General features: G+C 51.2%; 8 non-coding genes across 8 annotated transcripts; 6 read left to right on the forward strand and 2 right to left on the reverse strand.

Moving 5' to 3' along the window:
- The first annotated feature begins 3,718 nt into the window (after positions 1–3,718).
- LOC137987018 (U2 spliceosomal RNA) lies at positions 3,719–3,909 on the forward strand. Its single transcript, XR_011120206.1, has one exon. It is a non-coding gene; the product is annotated as a U2 spliceosomal RNA (small nuclear RNA).
- A 194-nt stretch (positions 3,910–4,103) lies between these two features.
- Positions 4,104–4,267, forward strand: LOC137987050 (U1 spliceosomal RNA). Its single transcript, XR_011120232.1, has one exon. It is a non-coding gene; the product is annotated as a U1 spliceosomal RNA (small nuclear RNA).
- A 976-nt stretch (positions 4,268–5,243) lies between these two features.
- Positions 5,244–5,362, reverse strand: LOC137987055 (5S ribosomal RNA). The gene has a single exon (XR_011120237.1). It is a non-coding gene; the product is annotated as a 5S ribosomal RNA (ribosomal RNA).
- A 267-nt stretch (positions 5,363–5,629) lies between these two features.
- On the forward strand, positions 5,630–5,821 carry LOC137987073 (U2 spliceosomal RNA). Its single transcript, XR_011120254.1, has one exon. It is a non-coding gene; the product is annotated as a U2 spliceosomal RNA (small nuclear RNA).
- Positions 5,822–11,460: 5,639 nt separating this feature from the next.
- LOC137987020 (U2 spliceosomal RNA) lies at positions 11,461–11,651 on the forward strand. The gene has a single exon (XR_011120207.1). It is a non-coding gene; the product is annotated as a U2 spliceosomal RNA (small nuclear RNA).
- Positions 11,652–11,845: 194 nt separating this feature from the next.
- On the forward strand, positions 11,846–12,009 carry LOC137987051 (U1 spliceosomal RNA). The gene has a single exon (XR_011120233.1). It is a non-coding gene; the product is annotated as a U1 spliceosomal RNA (small nuclear RNA).
- Positions 12,010–12,985: 976 nt separating this feature from the next.
- On the reverse strand, positions 12,986–13,104 carry LOC137987067 (5S ribosomal RNA). The gene has a single exon (XR_011120248.1). It is a non-coding gene; the product is annotated as a 5S ribosomal RNA (ribosomal RNA).
- Positions 13,105–13,371: 267 nt separating this feature from the next.
- On the forward strand, positions 13,372–13,563 carry LOC137987074 (U2 spliceosomal RNA). The gene has a single exon (XR_011120255.1). It is a non-coding gene; the product is annotated as a U2 spliceosomal RNA (small nuclear RNA).
- The last annotated feature ends 4,188 nt before the right edge of the window (positions 13,564–17,751 follow it).

Raw genomic sequence — 17,751 nt, forward strand, 5'->3', positions numbered from 1 at the left:
GTCTGGAAAGGGCAGGGAGTCTGGGAGGGCTGTTCATTCTGGCCTTCCCTCCTTGGCTCCCCCTGCCCCGGTTCGGAGCCGTCGCTCCTAGTTGTGCTGTCTCTCTCTTTCTTCTCAGTTATGGCTCTCTCTATCCTCTCCTTAAACACCAATGGTCTCAGGGACTCGTCCAAGCGCGCTGGTGTTCTGCACTGGTTACGTTCCTTTCCTCAGGTCCCTGACATTGTCTGCCTACAAGAGGGCCCACTGCTCTTCAGACAGTGAATGTCAGTCTGGTTTCGTTCATCTGGTTTTAATGCAGTTGCTTCTGTTGGCTCTGCACACTCTTGTGGTTGCATCATTTTATTCCGCCCCACGGTCACCCTTACGAGCTCTTGGTGTGACACCGCTGGGCGTGTTGTTTTTTGCCACTTTACCCATTCTGGGCACCCGTTTCGTATCTGCTGTCTCTACGCCCCCAATCGCAACCCAGCCCGTGACGACTTCCTGGACGACGTCTCGTCTTGGGTTGATCCCACCTATCCGACCTTCCTTGCCGGGGACTTTAACACTGTGTTCGACCGCGCCCTCGATCGTCGGGGCTCCAATGTCTCTGACACTTCCCGCGAAAGTACTGCTACCTTAAAACGTCTTTTTGACTCCTGCTGTTGTCTGGACATTTGGAGGCACCTGCATCCTTCCGATTCTGCCTTCTCTTGGACTCGCTCAGACGGCCTTATGGCCTCCCGTATTGATCTCATTGGTGCCCCGTACTCCTGTTACCATCAGTCTTGACTTGCGATATTATTCCTTGTCCGTTTTCGGATCACTGTGGTGTGGTGCTTTCTTGTAGTGTCCCAGACATTGCTGCTCCTGGGACAGTTTCTGGAAGCTCAACATTTCTGTCCTCAATGATGAGGACTATATCCAGCATATCACTAATTTTTGGTCCGTTTGGAGGCAGTCCATGCTGTCCTTCCCGTCACTAGCTAAGTGGTGGGATAAGGGCAAGAGCCAAATCAAAGGCCTCACAATTAAATATTGCGCTGAGCGCTCGAAAGAAAACATCGCAGTGTCGAGACCTCCTTGGCCGACTAGCTGGGCATCTTAAGAACCGTGTTGATGCCGGTTTCACCTCCTGTGTTGAGCCGTACCATTCTACCCTGTCTGCCCTTGCTGCCCTAGACCTCGAGGCAGCTCGGGGAGCCCAAGTCCGTGCTCGGGCCAATGGGTTGAGGAAGGTGAAACCTCCTCGGCCTTTTTCTTCCGTCTGGAAAAGAAGCGTGCCGCCGACCGACTTATTTCAGCACTTCGATGCGATGATGGCACAGTGGTCTCGAGTTCAAAGGACCTATGCCAGGCTTTTGCTTCCTTTTATTCTAACTTGTTTAGTGCCGAGCCTACTGACGGGGACGTGGCTCTTTCCCTGCTCGACGCCCTCACCTCCACCTTGTCCGCCGACCAGGCTCAACAGTGTGATGGTCCTCTCCAGTCGGAGGAGTGTTATACTGCTTTATGTGGGATGGCTCGAGGCAAGACCCCGGGCTTGGATGGCCTCCCTATGGAGTTTTATGTCAAATTCTGGCCGGTGCTCGGACAGGACCTCGTGCTCGTCCTGAACTCATGTTATGAGGCTGGCACTCTCAGCCTCTCTCAGCGTCGAGGCATCATTTCTCTCATCTTTAAGACGGGTGACCGGCTGAACCCTCGTAACTGGCGGCCAATTTCCCTCCTTAGTGTGGACTACAAGCTCGCTGCCCGCGTCATCGCTGGGCGTCTCCTGAAGGTTATTCATGCCGTGGTGGCTGAGGATCAAACCTGTGGTGTCCCCGGTCGTTATATTGGTGAGAACGTCGCTTATCTCCGAGACATGGTCCATTACGCCACGCAATCCGGGTCTCCTTGTGCCATCCTCTCGCTCGACCAAGAAAAAGCGTTTGATCGCGTTGATTGGTCCTTTCTGCATGCCACCCTCTGCAGAATGGGTTTCCAAACCTCCTTTCTGCGCTGGATCCGCCTTTTCTATAATGCTGTTCAGAGTGCTGTCATTGTTAACGGTCATGTCTCAAACTTTTTCAGTCTCACACGGGGGGTGCGTCAAGGCTGCCCCCTCGCACCTTTGCTGTATGTTATGGTCGCTGAGGTCTTGGCCGCCAATATTCGAGCAAATCCCGCCATTACTGGACCTTTGCTGCCTGGACTGCCCTCACCGCTCTCTCCAATTTCCCAGTACGCGGATGACACATCGCTCATCTTGTCCTCCGATGCCTCCATTAGGGCTGTTTTTGACACCTACACAAGGTATGAGCTTGGTTCTGGATCCAAGCTCAACCTGACAAAGTCTCGCGGCTTGTGGCTGGGGTCTTGGGCTGGCCGAACTGACCCCCCTGTCCCTCTCGACTGGACATCTTCTAAGCTTAAAATCCTCGGAGTCTTCATTGGCCCGCATGACATTGATGAACTAATTGGCGGCCTCGGATAGAGGCTGTGGAACGCGTCCTCTCCTCCTGGCGTCAGCGCTCCTTGTCTTTTCATGGCAAGGCTTTGGTCATCAATTGCCTGGCCCTCGCCAGGGTTTGGTATGTGGCATCCCTGGTCCACATGCCCCCCTGGGTACTTAAAGAACTTAACTCCCTTGTTTTCTCATTCTTCTGGAAAACCAAGCGGGAGCTCGTTGCACGTGCTGTGGTCGTTCAGCCCACATCGCTGGGAGGTTTCTCGGTGGTGGACATTAAGCTCAAGGTTTGGTCGCTTCTGGGTCAGTGGGTCAAACGGTCTACTTTGTCCTCGTCAAGCTGGTCCTCCTTTGTGTCGTACTGGTTTCAATCGTGTTTTGCTGCCTCCTCTCTTGATGTTTTCTCCCGTCCCGCTGCCTTCGACAGGTCCCTGTTACCGCCATTTTACTCCTCTTTGCTTTTGGCCTGGGAGTCGCTTGGTGGCTCTTTTTCCCCCTCCCGGGGAACTTTGGTTTTCGCATCCTCTGACCCTCACGTTGTCGCCTCCGTGGCTTTTTTTCTCTGCCAAAGTCGGTTACCAGTTTCTTTTATCCTGTTCCTCTGTCACACCGCACTGTGTAGTTAAGTTCTTTCCCTCCTTTGGGGACCTTTACTGGTATGATACGTGGCGCCAGTTCCACTTCTTTGATTTTGACCGCTTTGTTGTTGATTTCTCCTGGAAGGTAGCTCATGGTGTGATTTACACTGCTGAGCGTCTTCTCTCTTTTGGTTTATCTGTCTCCTCCGCTTGTTTTTGTGGTCCTGTCGTCGAGTCACTGTCGCATTTGCTCTTTGTGTGTCCCCTTGCTCAAAGTGTTGTTGGTTGGCTACAGTCCCTCCTTTTTCATTTCTCGCCTATGTGTCCTGTGCTTGAGCGTCGCCATTTACTTTTTGGTTTCAATTCCACTGAGCTTCACGCAGTGCCCAAAGTCTTCAGTTACCTGTTGTGTGCCTGTAAGTTTCACATCTGGCTGGCCCGCAATGACTACCGCTTTCGTTCTGTCAACCTGGGGCCCTCGCCGTCATTGAGGGAGCAAAGGCCCGTGTCAAGTTCCACCTCCCCTTGCTCTTCAAGCGTTTTTCAACCCGGAGACGTCGACGTTATTTTGCCCGCCAGTGGGGGGCGGATGGAGTCATCGCCTCTATGTTTCCAACAAGCTCGTTTTTCGCTTCGGGCCACCTGCTTAATTCACCCTCTGTACCACCTGATTTGCTTAGTTTTATTTCGCCTCTGTCGCCTAATACTGGTGACCAATGCCTCAGGCGTTGGATGAGTCTGTCGACTGGTGACCTTTGGTCTGCCATTCACCGCTGCTCATCGAGCAGCTCATATATTAAACTGATTTTTGGAACTGGGCCGTGGAAAAGAGGCTTGCCTCGTCCCGGCCACGGGTTGCCTCGGTATAGCACTACCTCCGAGCGTGGCCCACTTCCCTCTGGGGAAGAAATAATCAAGTGAAAGCAGAACAAATGACCAAGCAACCAACCTTCACATTCTCTTCTCTTTTCTAGGTAGCATAGCAGCGAGTGGACAGCACGACACGACAGGACGAGGAGCACGTGACCCCCATTACCACATGGTATGCGCAGACAAGTTGCGTTTTGCGGTTCCGGAGAGGTTGAAAAGGCATACTTACCTGACGCGGGAGGCACTGTGATCAGGGAGGCAGTCCTCTCAAGGTGAGGCTCTTTCATTGCACTTCGATTGGGTTGACCCTTGCGATTACCCCAAATGTGGGTAACTCGAGCGTATAATTTCTGGTAGTGGGGACCTGCGTTCGCGCTAGTCCCCGCACCAAACCCCGGTGGCAAAGTTGGCTAATGGGAAGGTTTGTTGGTAACGTTTCAGGCAGGGCAGGGAAGGAGATGCGGTGGCGGTGTAAGGACTAAGGAAGGTGAGTTGTATTTGTGAATTCCACTGCTGAAATTGTAGGTGAATGTTCCGTACTTGGTGCACTGCAAAACTGTGATTTTATTTCTTTCATTCTTGGCCGTAGAGAGAGCGAGAGGACGTGTTTATTTCAGCCGCATCGATTTCCATCGATAGACGAGTGAGACAAGAAAATGCCAGCGGGTCGAGCTCTTATCCTCGTGCATCGTTTCGAAAACGTAAGTGGATGTGTGTTTGTACTGCTCCATCGCGATAGATTTCTTTTGCGTTGTGTTATGTTGCGTTCTGGAGAGCCCGTTTTGCATTGAGTAACTGAGGACCCGCCAGATCAGTTGGCGTTACATTTCTGTGGCCAACACTTTGTGGTTTCTCTATGTTATCAGTTAATTGGATTGTTATCATAAAAAGTAAATCTTTCATGGTCAGGATAGTGTCTTATCGGCCCTTTGAATACGTACTGTCCGTGTTGAGCAGGGAACAGTAAGACTTTGAAGTGCGCTACGTCACGTAAGTCACGTTTTCGCAGGATCAATGTTGTAGTGTTGTAGCCTTCGTTGTATGCATATCATCCGGGCTAGGTTAACTTCCATCTAATGCATAACAGTGCATGCATTTTTTACTTGTCGTATCCTGTTCTTTGCTCACACGAAAAGATACGTTTCATGTCATAAACGTTGGATTGATAAGATCTCGCGCGCACGCGCTCCCTTGGGAATACAAGTTCCACTTTCTCGTGTGAACTATTTTGTTTTTGTTGTATGTCTCATCTTTGACATATCGTTGGCATGTTGTGTTCAAAAAACCTGGTTTGGAATGTTCTTTCATTAAAGGAAACTGAGATTTTTTGAGATAATCAAGTGTACAGAAGGAAAAAGGGAAGCCTACAACACGGGGTATTCCCAGGCGGTCTCCCATCCAAGTACTAACCCCGCCCGACAGGGCTTAACTTCGGTGATCGGACGAGAACCGGTGTTTTCCCTGTGGTATGGTCGTAGACAAGTAATTCGCCGTGAAAATTAACTTTGTTATAAGGGAAAAAAAATTAGAGGTCAGAGCAAGCACAATGTGCATTTGTCCTCTTGCCGTCAACGCAAGTGCCATGCAATGCTGGTCCTGCTGCCCACTGTACAAGGGCGATCGTTGTGTGCGCCTCGCTTTCAGGTTGGCTTTGGGCATTCCTTCCTTGGCACGGATTGTAATCGGACCACCATATCTCGTGGCCATGAGACTGGGAGCACCTTGTCCGCTGTGAGCATTTACGGGCATCGCTTCTCGGCCTTTTGGCTAAGATCAAGTGTAGTATCTGTTCTTATCAGCTTAATATCTGATACGCTGCTCATCGAGCAGCTCATATATTAAACTGATTTTTGGAACTGGGCCGTGGAAAAGAGGCTTGCCTCGTCCCGGCCACGGGTTGCCTCGGTATAGCACTACCTCCGAGCGTGGCCCACTTCCCTCTGGGGAAGAAATAATCAAGTGAAAGCAGAACAAATGACCAAGCAACCAACCTTCACATTTCTCTTCTCTTTTCTAGGTAGCATAGCAGCGAGTGGACAGCACGACACGACAGGACGAGGAGCACGTGACCCCCATTACCACATGGTATGCGCAGACAAGTTGCGTTTTTGCGGTTCCGGAGAGGTTGAAAAGGCATACTTACCTGACGCGGGTTTTTATTATCTGCCAGGTTCGTGCCTTTCCTTGTGGTACGCGTAAGTTCCGTATTGGAATTGGAGTGTGGGGACAAGCGTTTTTGGGATTTGTGGTAAGATTTTTGATTCCTGAGTTTTACTGGTGACCCTCCTGGGGACTTATGCTTGGCGTCCTGCCATAACCCAGGGTAGCCAGTCTTTCTGTTCCCTTCCTGGGAGCTTTGCTTTCCGGGGGGACTGTTTTTTCTCTTTTTCCCTTTTCATCATGCCTCTTGCGGCCTTTAAGAGGACAGTAGTCCTCGACCTTTCCGATGTTCCAACCTCTGTTCCCAGGGCGGAACTTGTTACAGCCATCAAGGGAAAGTTCACCCCCTTTGTGATTGACAGTATTCAGTTTGTTCCCGTAAAACTGGTTCAGATTACTTTCGCTGACCCAAAATGTAAAAATATTGTTGAAGGTTATGATTTTGTCACTTTAGCTGGTGCTAAGTGCAAAGTCATGTATGCTGGGCCTCGAGCTCAAAATGTTATGTTGTATCACTATCCCTTTGAGGAGAGTGATGATCGCCTCCGGCCCTACTTTTCCTCGTACGGGAAGGTGGAGACGATAAGGCACCAGCATTACCCGGGTGACCCTGCAATCTGCACTGGAGCCCGTATCATCAAAATGGTTCGTTCTGGCCGGATCCCTCGTAATCTGGACATTGCTGGATATAAATGTAAGGTGTGGTATGTGGGTCAGCCGGCCGAATGTGATATCTGTCGTGGGGAACACCTCACCAAAAACTGTGACTTGCGCGGGAAGTGCCGCAGGTGTCGGGAGCCTGGTCACATGGCCAGGGATTGCCCAACCCCCCCAATGCCTGGGGGAACCCACCATCTTCGCCTGCGACCCCCGCCCATCCGTCCGCTTCACTTGTTGTTGGTGCCACTCCCCCGGAGTCGCTGCCTCCCCTCCTGGATGTCAGTTCTGGTCCTGAGGACCTTCCCACTTCTCCTGCAAGCTCTGACCATGAGGACTCTGGGGACGAGGGGGTAACCCTTCGTCCTCCTGCCCCCACGCAACCTGGTATTTCAAGTTGGGGTTCCCACACCGACCTCAGGGACAATGAGTTATCCCCCCTGGTACTCCACCCATGGCCTCTCCTGCCACCAGTAAATGTTAAGGAGGGTGCGGCCCTCCCTAAAACGGTAATGGTGGGTCCTCGACGCGCGTGCAGGTGGCTGCCTCCCCCGCCGCTGCGTCTGATGGTTTGGCTGCGCCACAGAGTAATACAATGTTAACACTAGTAGTAACGTAGTTGGTGTAATGGACAATACTACTATAGTTAATGGAAAAGAAATGGAAATGGATAATAGTAATAATGTAGTTACTGGAAAAGAAATGACAAATAATGCTGTAGTTAATGGAAAAGAAATGGAAATGGATAATAGTAATAATGGAAAAGAAATGGATACGAATGATAATGAACTAGTTAATGAGACTGAATACAGTCAAAGTATATTTAGTGACGATGACCCTTTAACGGGCATCAATGTAACCCCTGTAAATACCCCACAGGTTCTATCTCTGTCTCCCGTAATGGTTAACGAGGTCGAGCTGACTGATTCACCAGTCACTAAGCGTGGACTTTCGGATGTTGAGGCTTCCTCTGATGATCAGGTCAAGTCTAAGAAGAAAGCGAAGAAACCTCTTCCTGGTTCTGCGGTCCCCGGCCGCTCGAAGTCTGGAAAGGGCAGGGAGTCTGGGAGGGCTGTTCATTCTGGCCTTCCCTCCTTGGCTCCCCCTGCCCCGGTTCGGAGCCGTCGCTCCTAGTTGTGCTGTCTCTCTCTTTCTTCTCAGTTATGGCTCTCTCTATCCTCTCCTTAAACACCAATGGTCTCAGGGACTCGTCCAAGCGCGCTGGTGTTCTGCACTGGTTACGTTCCTTTCCTCAGGTCCCTGACATTGTCTGCCTACAAGAGGGCCCACTGCTCTTCAGACAGTGAATGTCAGTCTGGTTTCGTTCATCTGGTTTTAATGCAGTTGCTTCTGTTGGCTCTGCACACTCTTGTGGTTGCATCATTTTATTCCGCCCCACGGTCACCCTTACGAGCTCTTGGTGTGACACCGCTGGGCGTGTTGTTTTTTGCCACTTTACCCATTCTGGGCACCCGTTTCGTATCTGCTGTCTCTACGCCCCCAATCGCAACCCAGCCCGTGACGACTTCCTGGACGACGTCTCGTCTTGGGTTGATCCCACCTATCCGACCTTCCTTGCCGGGGACTTTAACACTGTGTTCGACCGCGCCCTCGATCGTCGGGGCTCCAATGTCTCTGACACTTCCCGCGAAAGTACTGCTACCTTAAAACGTCTTTTTGACTCCTGCTGTTGTCTGGACATTTGGAGGCACCTGCATCCTTCCGATTCTGCCTTCTCTTGGACTCGCTCAGACGGCCTTATGGCCTCCCGTATTGATCTCATTGGTGCCCCGTACTCCTGTTACCATCAGTCTTGACTTGCGATATTATTCCTTGTCCGTTTTCGGATCACTGTGGTGTGGTGCTTTCTTGTAGTGTCCCAGACATTGCTGCTCCTGGGACAGTTTCTGGAAGCTCAACATTTCTGTCCTCAATGATGAGGACTATATCCAGCATATCACTAATTTTTGGTCCGTTTGGAGGCAGTCCATGCTGTCCTTCCCGTCACTAGCTAAGTGGTGGGATAAGGGCAAGAGCCAAATCAAAGGCCTCACAATTAAATATTGCGCTGAGCGCTCGAAAGAAAACATCGCAGTGTCGAGACCTCCTTGGCCGACTAGCTGGGCATCTTAAGAACCGTGTTGATGCCGGTTTCACCTCCTGTGTTGAGCCGTACCATTCTACCCTGTCTGCCCTTGCTGCCCTAGACCTCGAGGCAGCTCGGGGAGCCCAAGTCCGTGCTCGGGCCAATGGGTTGAGGAAGGTGAAACCTCCTCGGCCTTTTTCTTCCGTCTGGAAAAGAAGCGTGCCGCCGACCGACTTATTTCAGCACTTCGATGCGATGATGGCACAGTGGTCTCGAGTTCAAAGGACCTATGCCAGGCTTTTGCTTCCTTTTATTCTAACTTGTTTAGTGCCGAGCCTACTGACGGGGACGTGGCTCTTTCCCTGCTCGACGCCCTCACCTCCACCTTGTCCGCCGACCAGGCTCAACAGTGTGATGGTCCTCTCCAGTCGGAGGAGTGTTATACTGCTTTATGTGGGATGGCTCGAGGCAAGACCCCGGGCTTGGATGGCCTCCCTATGGAGTTTTATGTCAAATTCTGGCCGGTGCTCGGACAGGACCTCGTGCTCGTCCTGAACTCATGTTATGAGGCTGGCACTCTCAGCCTCTCTCAGCGTCGAGGCATCATTTCTCTCATCTTTAAGACGGGTGACCGGCTGAACCCTCGTAACTGGCGGCCAATTTCCCTCCTTAGTGTGGACTACAAGCTCGCTGCCCGCGTCATCGCTGGGCGTCTCCTGAAGGTTATTCATGCCGTGGTGGCTGAGGATCAAACCTGTGGTGTCCCCGGTCGTTATATTGGTGAGAACGTCGCTTATCTCCGAGACATGGTCCATTACGCCACGCAATCCGGGTCTCCTTGTGCCATCCTCTCGCTCGACCAAGAAAAAGCGTTTGATCGCGTTGATTGGTCCTTTCTGCATGCCACCCTCTGCAGAATGGGTTTCCAAACCTCCTTTCTGCGCTGGATCCGCCTTTTCTATAATGCTGTTCAGAGTGCTGTCATTGTTAACGGTCATGTCTCAAACTTTTTCAGTCTCACACGGGGGGTGCGTCAAGGCTGCCCCCTCGCACCTTTGCTGTATGTTATGGTCGCTGAGGTCTTGGCCGCCAATATTCGAGCAAATCCCGCCATTACTGGACCTTTGCTGCCTGGACTGCCCTCACCGCTCTCTCCAATTTCCCAGTACGCGGATGACACATCGCTCATCTTGTCCTCCGATGCCTCCATTAGGGCTGTTTTTGACACCTACACAAGGTATGAGCTTGGTTCTGGATCCAAGCTCAACCTGACAAAGTCTCGCGGCTTGTGGCTGGGGTCTTGGGCTGGCCGAACTGACCCCCCTGTCCCTCTCGACTGGACATCTTCTAAGCTTAAAATCCTCGGAGTCTTCATTGGCCCGCATGACATTGATGAACTAATTGGCGGCCTCGGATAGAGGCTGTGGAACGCGTCCTCTCCTCCTGGCGTCAGCGCTCCTTGTCTTTTCATGGCAAGGCTTTGGTCATCAATTGCCTGGCCCTCGCCAGGGTTTGGTATGTGGCATCCCTGGTCCACATGCCCCCCTGGGTACTTAAAGAACTTAACTCCCTTGTTTTCTCATTCTTCTGGAAAACCAAGCGGGAGCTCGTTGCACGTGCTGTGGTCGTTCAGCCCACATCGCTGGGAGGTTTCTCGGTGGTGGACATTAAGCTCAAGGTTTGGTCGCTTCTGGGTCAGTGGGTCAAACGGTCTACTTTGTCCTCGTCAAGCTGGTCCTCCTTTGTGTCGTACTGGTTTCAATCGTGTTTTGCTGCCTCCTCTCTTGATGTTTTCTCCCGTCCCGCTGCCTTCGACAGGTCCCTGTTACCGCCATTTTACTCCTCTTTGCTTTTGGCCTGGGAGTCGCTTGGTGGCTCTTTTTCCCCCTCCCGGGGAACTTTGGTTTTCGCATCCTCTGACCCTCACGTTGTCGCCTCCGTGGCTTTTTTTCTCTGCCAAAGTCGGTTACCAGTTTCTTTTATCCTGTTCCTCTGTCACACCGCACTGTGTAGTTAAGTTCTTTCCCTCCTTTGGGGACCTTTACTGGTATGATACGTGGCGCCAGTTCCACTTCTTTGATTTTGACCGCTTTGTTGTTGATTTCTCCTGGAAGGTAGCTCATGGTGTGATTTACACTGCTGAGCGTCTTCTCTCTTTTGGTTTATCTGTCTCCTCCGCTTGTTTTTGTGGTCCTGTCGTCGAGTCACTGTCGCATTTGCTCTTTGTGTGTCCCCTTGCTCAAAGTGTTGTTGGTTGGCTACAGTCCCTCCTTTTTCATTTCTCGCCTATGTGTCCTGTGCTTGAGCGTCGCCATTTACTTTTTGGTTTCAATTCCACTGAGCTTCACGCAGTGCCCAAAGTCTTCAGTTACCTGTTGTGTGCCTGTAAGTTTCACATCTGGCTGGCCCGCAATGACTACCGCTTTCGTTCTGTCAACCTGGGGCCCTCGCCGTCATTGAGGGAGCAAAGGCCCGTGTCAAGTTCCACCTCCCCTTGCTCTTCAAGCGTTTTTCAACCCGGAGACGTCGACGTTATTTTGCCCGCCAGTGGGGGGCGGATGGAGTCATCGCCTCTATGTTTCCAACAAGCTCGTTTTTCGCTTCGGGCCACCTGCTTAATTCACCCTCTGTACCACCTGATTTGCTTAGTTTTATTTCGCCTCTGTCGCCTAATACTGGTGACCAATGCCTCAGGCGTTGGATGAGTCTGTCGACTGGTGACCTTTGGTCTGCCATTCACCGCTGCTCATCGAGCAGCTCATATATTAAACTGATTTTTGGAACTGGGCCGTGGAAAAGAGGCTTGCCTCGTCCCGGCCACGGGTTGCCTCGGTATAGCACTACCTCCGAGCGTGGCCCACTTCCCTCTGGGGAAGAAATAATCAAGTGAAAGCAGAACAAATGACCAAGCAACCAACCTTCACATTCTCTTCTCTTTTCTAGGTAGCATAGCAGCGAGTGGACAGCACGACACGACAGGACGAGGAGCACGTGACCCCCATTACCACATGGTATGCGCAGACAAGTTGCGTTTTGCGGTTCCGGAGAGGTTGAAAAGGCATACTTACCTGACGCGGGAGGCACTGTGATCAGGGAGGCAGTCCTCTCAAGGTGAGGCTCTTTCATTGCACTTCGATTGGGTTGACCCTTGCGATTACCCCAAATGTGGGTAACTCGAGCGTATAATTTCTGGTAGTGGGGACCTGCGTTCGCGCTAGTCCCCGCACCAAACCCCGGTGGCAAAGTTGGCTAATGGGAAGGTTTGTTGGTAACGTTTCAGGCAGGGCAGGGAAGGAGATGCGGTGGCGGTGTAAGGACTAAGGAAGGTGAGTTGTATTTGTGAATTCCACTGCTGAAATTGTAGGTGAATGTTCCGTACTTGGTGCACTGCAAAACTGTGATTTTATTTCTTTCATTCTTGGCCGTAGAGAGAGCGAGAGGACGTGTTTATTTCAGCCGCATCGATTTCCATCGATAGACGAGTGAGACAAGAAAATGCCAGCGGGTCGAGCTCTTATCCTCGTGCATCGTTTCGAAAACGTAAGTGGATGTGTGTTTGTACTGCTCCATCGCGATAGATTTCTTTTGCGTTGTGTTATGTTGCGTTCTGGAGAGCCCGTTTTGCATTGAGTAACTGAGGACCCGCCAGATCAGTTGGCGTTACATTTCTGTGGCCAACACTTTGTGGTTTCTCTATGTTATCAGTTAATTGGATTGTTATCATAAAAAGTAAATCTTTCATGGTCAGGATAGTGTCTTATCGGCCCTTTGAATACGTACTGTCCGTGTTGAGCAGGGAACAGTAAGACTTTGAAGTGCGCTACGTCACGTAAGTCACGTTTTCGCAGGATCAATGTTGTAGTGTTGTAGCCTTCGTTGTATGCATATCATCCGGGCTAGGTTAACTTCCATCTAATGCATAACAGTGCATGCATTTTTTACTTGTCGTATCCTGTTCTTTGCTCACACGAAAAGATACGTTTCATGTCATAAACGTTGGATTGATAAGATCTCGCGCGCACGCGCTCCCTTGGGAATACAAGTTCCACTTTCTCGTGTGAACTATTTTGTTTTTGTTGTATGTCTCATCTTTGACATATCGTTGGCATGTTGTGTTCAAAAAACCTGGTTTGGAATGTTCTTTCATTAAAGGAAACTGAGATTTTTTGAGATAATCAAGTGTACAGAAGGAAAAAGGGAAGCCTACAACACGGGGTATTCCCAGGCGGTCTCCCATCCAAGTACTAACCCCGCCCGACAGGGCTTAACTTCGGTGATCGGACGAGAACCGGTGTTTTCCCTGTGGTATGGTCGTAGACAAGTAATTCGCCGTGAAAATTAACTTTGTTATAAGGGAAAATAAAAACGAGGTCAGAGCAAGCACAATGTGCATTTGTCCTCTTGCCGTCAACGCAAGTGCCATGCAATGCTGGTCCTGCTGCCCACTGTACAAGGGCGATCGTTGTGTGCGCCTCGCTTTCAGGTTGGCTTTGGGCATTCCTTCCTTGGCACGGATTGTAATCGGACCACCATATCTCGTGGCCATGAGACTGGGAGCACCTTGTCCGCTGTGAGCATTTACGGGCATCGCTTCTCGGCCTTTTGGCTAAGATCAAGTGTAGTATCTGTTCTTATCAGCTTAATATCTGATACGCTGCTCATCGAGCAGCTCATATATTAAACTGATTTTTGGAACTGGGCCGTGGAAAAGAGGCTTGCCTCGTCCCGGCCACGGGTTGCCTCGGTATAGCACTACCTCCGAGCGTGGCCCACTTCCCTCTGGGGAAGAAATAATCAAGTGAAAGCAGAACAAATGACCAAGCAACCAACCTTCACATTTCTCTTCTCTTTTCTAGGTAGCATAGCAGCGAGTGGACAGCACGACACGACAGGACGAGGAGCACGTGACCCCCATTACCACATGGTATGCGCAGACAAGTTGCGTTTTTGCGGTTCCGGAGAGGTTGAAAAGGCATACTTACCTGACGCGGGTTTTTATTATCTGCCAGGTTCGTGCCTTTCCTTGTGGTACGCGTAAGTTCCGTATTGGAATTGGAGTGTGGGGACAAGCGTTTTTGGGATTTGTGGTAAGATTTTTGATTCCTGAGTTTTACTGGTGACCCTCCTGGGGACTTATGCTTGGCGTCCTGCCATAACCCAGGGTAGCCAGTCTTTCTGTTCCCTTCCTGGGAGCTTTGCTTTCCGGGGGGACTGTTTTTTCTCTTTTTCCCTTTTCATCATGCCTCTTGCGGCCTTTAAGAGGACAGTAGTCCTCGACCTTTCCGATGTTCCAACCTCTGTTCCCAGGGCGGAACTTGTTACAGCCATCAAGGGAAAGTTCACCCCCTTTGTGATTGACAGTATTCAGTTTGTTCCCGTAAAACTGGTTCAGATTACTTTCGCTGACCCAAAATGTAAAAATATTGTTGAAGGTTATGATTTTGTCACTTTAGCTGGTGCTAAGTGCAAAGTCATGTATGCTGGGCCTCGAGCTCAAAATGTTATGTTGTATCACTATCCCTTTGAGGAGAGTGATGATCGCCTCCGGCCCTACTTTTCCTCGTACGGGAAGGTGGAGACGATAAGGCACCAGCATTACCCGGGTGACCCTGCAATCTGCACTGGAGCCCGTATCATCAAAATGGTTCGTTCTGGCCGGATCCCTCGTAATCTGGACATTGCTGGATATAAATGTAAGGTGTGGTATGTGGGTCAGCCGGCCGAATGTGATATCTGTCGTGGGGAACACCTCACCAAAAACTGTGACTTGCGCGGGAAGTGCCGCAGGTGTCGGGAGCCTGGTCACATGGCCAGGGATTGCCCAACCCCCCCAATGCCTGGGGGAACCCACCATCTTCGCCTGCGACCCCCGCCCATCCGTCCGCTTCACTTGTTGTTGGTGCCACTCCCCCGGAGTCGCTGCCTCCCCTCCTGGATGTCAGTTCTGGTCCTGAGGACCTTCCCACTTCTCCTGCAAGCTCTGACCATGAGGACTCTGGGGACGAGGGGGTAACCCTTCGTCCTCCTGCCCCCACGCAACCTGGTATTTCAAGTTGGGGTTCCCACACCGACCTCAGGGACAATGAGTTATCCCCCCTGGTACTCCACCCATGGCCTCTCCTGCCACCAGTAAATGTTAAGGAGGGTGCGGCCCTCCCTAAAACGGTAATGGTGGGTCCTCGACGCGCGTGCAGGTGGCTGCCTCCCCCGCCGCTGCGTCTGATGGTTTGGCTGCGCCACAGAGTAATACAATGTTAACACTAGTAGTAACGTAGTTGGTGTAATGGACAATACTACTATAGTTAATGGAAAAGAAATGGAAATGGATAATAGTAATAATGTAGTTACTGGAAAAGAAATGACAAATAATGCTGTAGTTAATGGAAAAGAAATGGAAATGGATAATAGTAATAATGGAAAAGAAATGGATACGAATGATAATGAACTAGTTAATGAGACTGAATACAGTCAAAGTATATTTAGTGACGATGACCCTTTAACGGGCATCAATGTAACCCCTGTAAATACCCCACAGGTTCTATCTCTGTCTCCCGTAATGGTTAACGAGGTCGAGCTGACTGATTCACCAGTCACTAAGCGTGGACTTTCGGATGTTGAGGCTTCCTCTGATGATCAGGTCAAGTCTAAGAAGAAAGCGAAGAAACCTCTTCCTGGTTCTGCGGTCCCCGGCCGCTCGAAGTCTGGAAAGGGCAGGGAGTCTGGGAGGGCTGTTCATTCTGGCCTTCCCTCCTTGGCTCCCCCTGCCCCGGTTCGGAGCCGTCGCTCCTAGTTGTGCTGTCTCTCTCTTTCTTCTCAGTTATGGCTCTCTCTATCCTCTCCTTAAACACCAATGGTCTCAGGGACTCGTCCAAGCGCGCTGGTGTTCTGCACTGGTTACGTTCCTTTCCTCAGGTCCCTGACATTGTCTGCCTACAAGAGGGCCCACTGCTCTTCAGACAGTGAATGTCAGTCTGGTTTCGTTCATCTGGTTTTAATGCAGTTGCTTCTGTTGGCTCTGCACACTCTTGTGGTTGCATCATTTTATTCCGCCCCACGGTCACCCTTACGAGCTCTTGGTGTGACACCGCTGGGCGTGTTGTTTTTTGCCACTTTACCCATTCTGGGCACCCGTTTCGTATCTGCTGTCTCTACGCCCCCAATCGCAACCCAGCCCGTGACGACTTCCTGGACGACGTCTCGTCTTGGGTTGATCCCACCTATCCGACCTTCCTTGCCGGGGACTTTAACACTGTGTTCGACCGCGCCCTCGATCGTCGGGGCTCCAATGTCTCTGACACTTCCCGCGAAAGTACTGCTACCTTAAAACGTCTTTTTGACTCCTGCTGTTGTCTGGACATTTGGAGGCACCTGCATCCTTCCGATTCTGCCTTCTCTTGGACTCGCTCAGACGGCCTTATGGCCTCCCGTATTGATCTCATTGGTGCCCCGTACTCCTGTTACCATCAGTCTTGACTTGCGATATTATTCCTTGTCCGTTTTCGGATCACTGTGGTGTGGTGCTTTCTTGTAGTGTCCCAGACATTGCTGCTCCTGGGACAGTTTCTGGAAGCTCAACATTTCTGTCCTCAATGATGAGGACTATATCCAGCATATCACTAATTTTTGGTCCGTTTGGAGGCAGTCCATGCTGTCCTTCCCGTCACTAGCTAAGTGGTGGGATAAGGGCAAGAGCCAAATCAAAGGCCTCACAATTAAATATTGCGCTGAGCGCTCGAAAGAAAACATCGCAGTGTCGAGACCTCCTTGGCCGACTAGCTGGGCATCTTAAGAACCGTGTTGATGCCGGTTTCACCTCCTGTGTTGAGCCGTACCATTCTACCCTGTCTGCCCTTGCTGCCCTAGACCTCGAGGCAGCTCGGGGAGCCCAAGTCCGTGCTCGGGCCAATGGGTTGAGGAAGGTGAAACCTCCTCGGCCTTTTTCTTCCGTCTGGAAAAGAAGCGTGCCGCCGACCGACTTATTTCAGCACTTCGATGCGATGATGGCACAGTGGTCTCGAGTTCAAAGGACCTATGCCAGGCTTTTGCTTCCTTTTATTCTAACTTGTTTAGTGCCGAGCCTACTGACGGGGACGTGGCTCTTTCCCTGCTCGACGCCCTCACCTCCACCTTGTCCGCCGACCAGGCTCAACAGTGTGATGGTCCTCTCCAGTCGGAGGAGTGTTATACTGCTTTATGTGGGATGGCTCGAGGCAAGACCCCGGGCTTGGATGGCCTCCCTATGGAGTTTTATGTCAAATTCTGGCCGGTGCTCGGACAGGACCTCGTGCTCGTCCTGAACTCATGTTATGAGGCTGGCACTCTCAGCCTCTCTCAGCGTCGAGGCATCATTTCTCTCATCTTTAAGACGGGTGACCGGCTGAACCCTCGTAACTGGCGGCCAATTTCCCTCCTTAGTGTGGACTACAAGCTCGCTGCCCGCGTCATCGCTGGGCGTCTCCTGAAGGTTATTCATGCCGTGGTGGCTGAGGATCAAACCTGTGGTGTCCCCGGTCGTTATATTGGTGAGAACGTCGCTTATCTCCGAGACATGGTCCATTACGCCACGCAATCCGGGTCTCCTTGTGCCATCCTCTCGCTCGACCAAGAAAAAGCGTTTGATCGCGTTGATTGGTCCTTTCTGCATGCCACCCTCTGCAGAATGGGTTTCCAAACCTCCTTTCTGCGCTGGATCCGCCTTTTCTATAATGCTGTTCAGAGTGCTGTCATTGTTAACGGTCATGTCTCAAACTTTTTCAGTCTCACACGGGGGGTGCGTCAAGGCTGCCCCCTCGCACCTTTGCTGTATGTTATGGTCGCTGAGGTCTTGGCCGCCAATATTCGAGCAAATCCCGCCATTACTGGACCTTTGCTGCCTGGACTGCCCTCACCGCTCTCTCCAATTTCCCAGTACGCGGATGACACATCGCTCATCTTGTCCTCCGATGCCTCCATTAGGGCTGTTTTTG

This window comes from Montipora foliosa, unplaced genomic scaffold, assembly GCF_036669935.1.
Source record: "Montipora foliosa isolate CH-2021 unplaced genomic scaffold, ASM3666993v2 scaffold_306, whole genome shotgun sequence".
Classification (NCBI taxonomy): Eukaryota; Metazoa; Cnidaria; class Anthozoa; order Scleractinia; family Acroporidae; genus Montipora; species Montipora foliosa.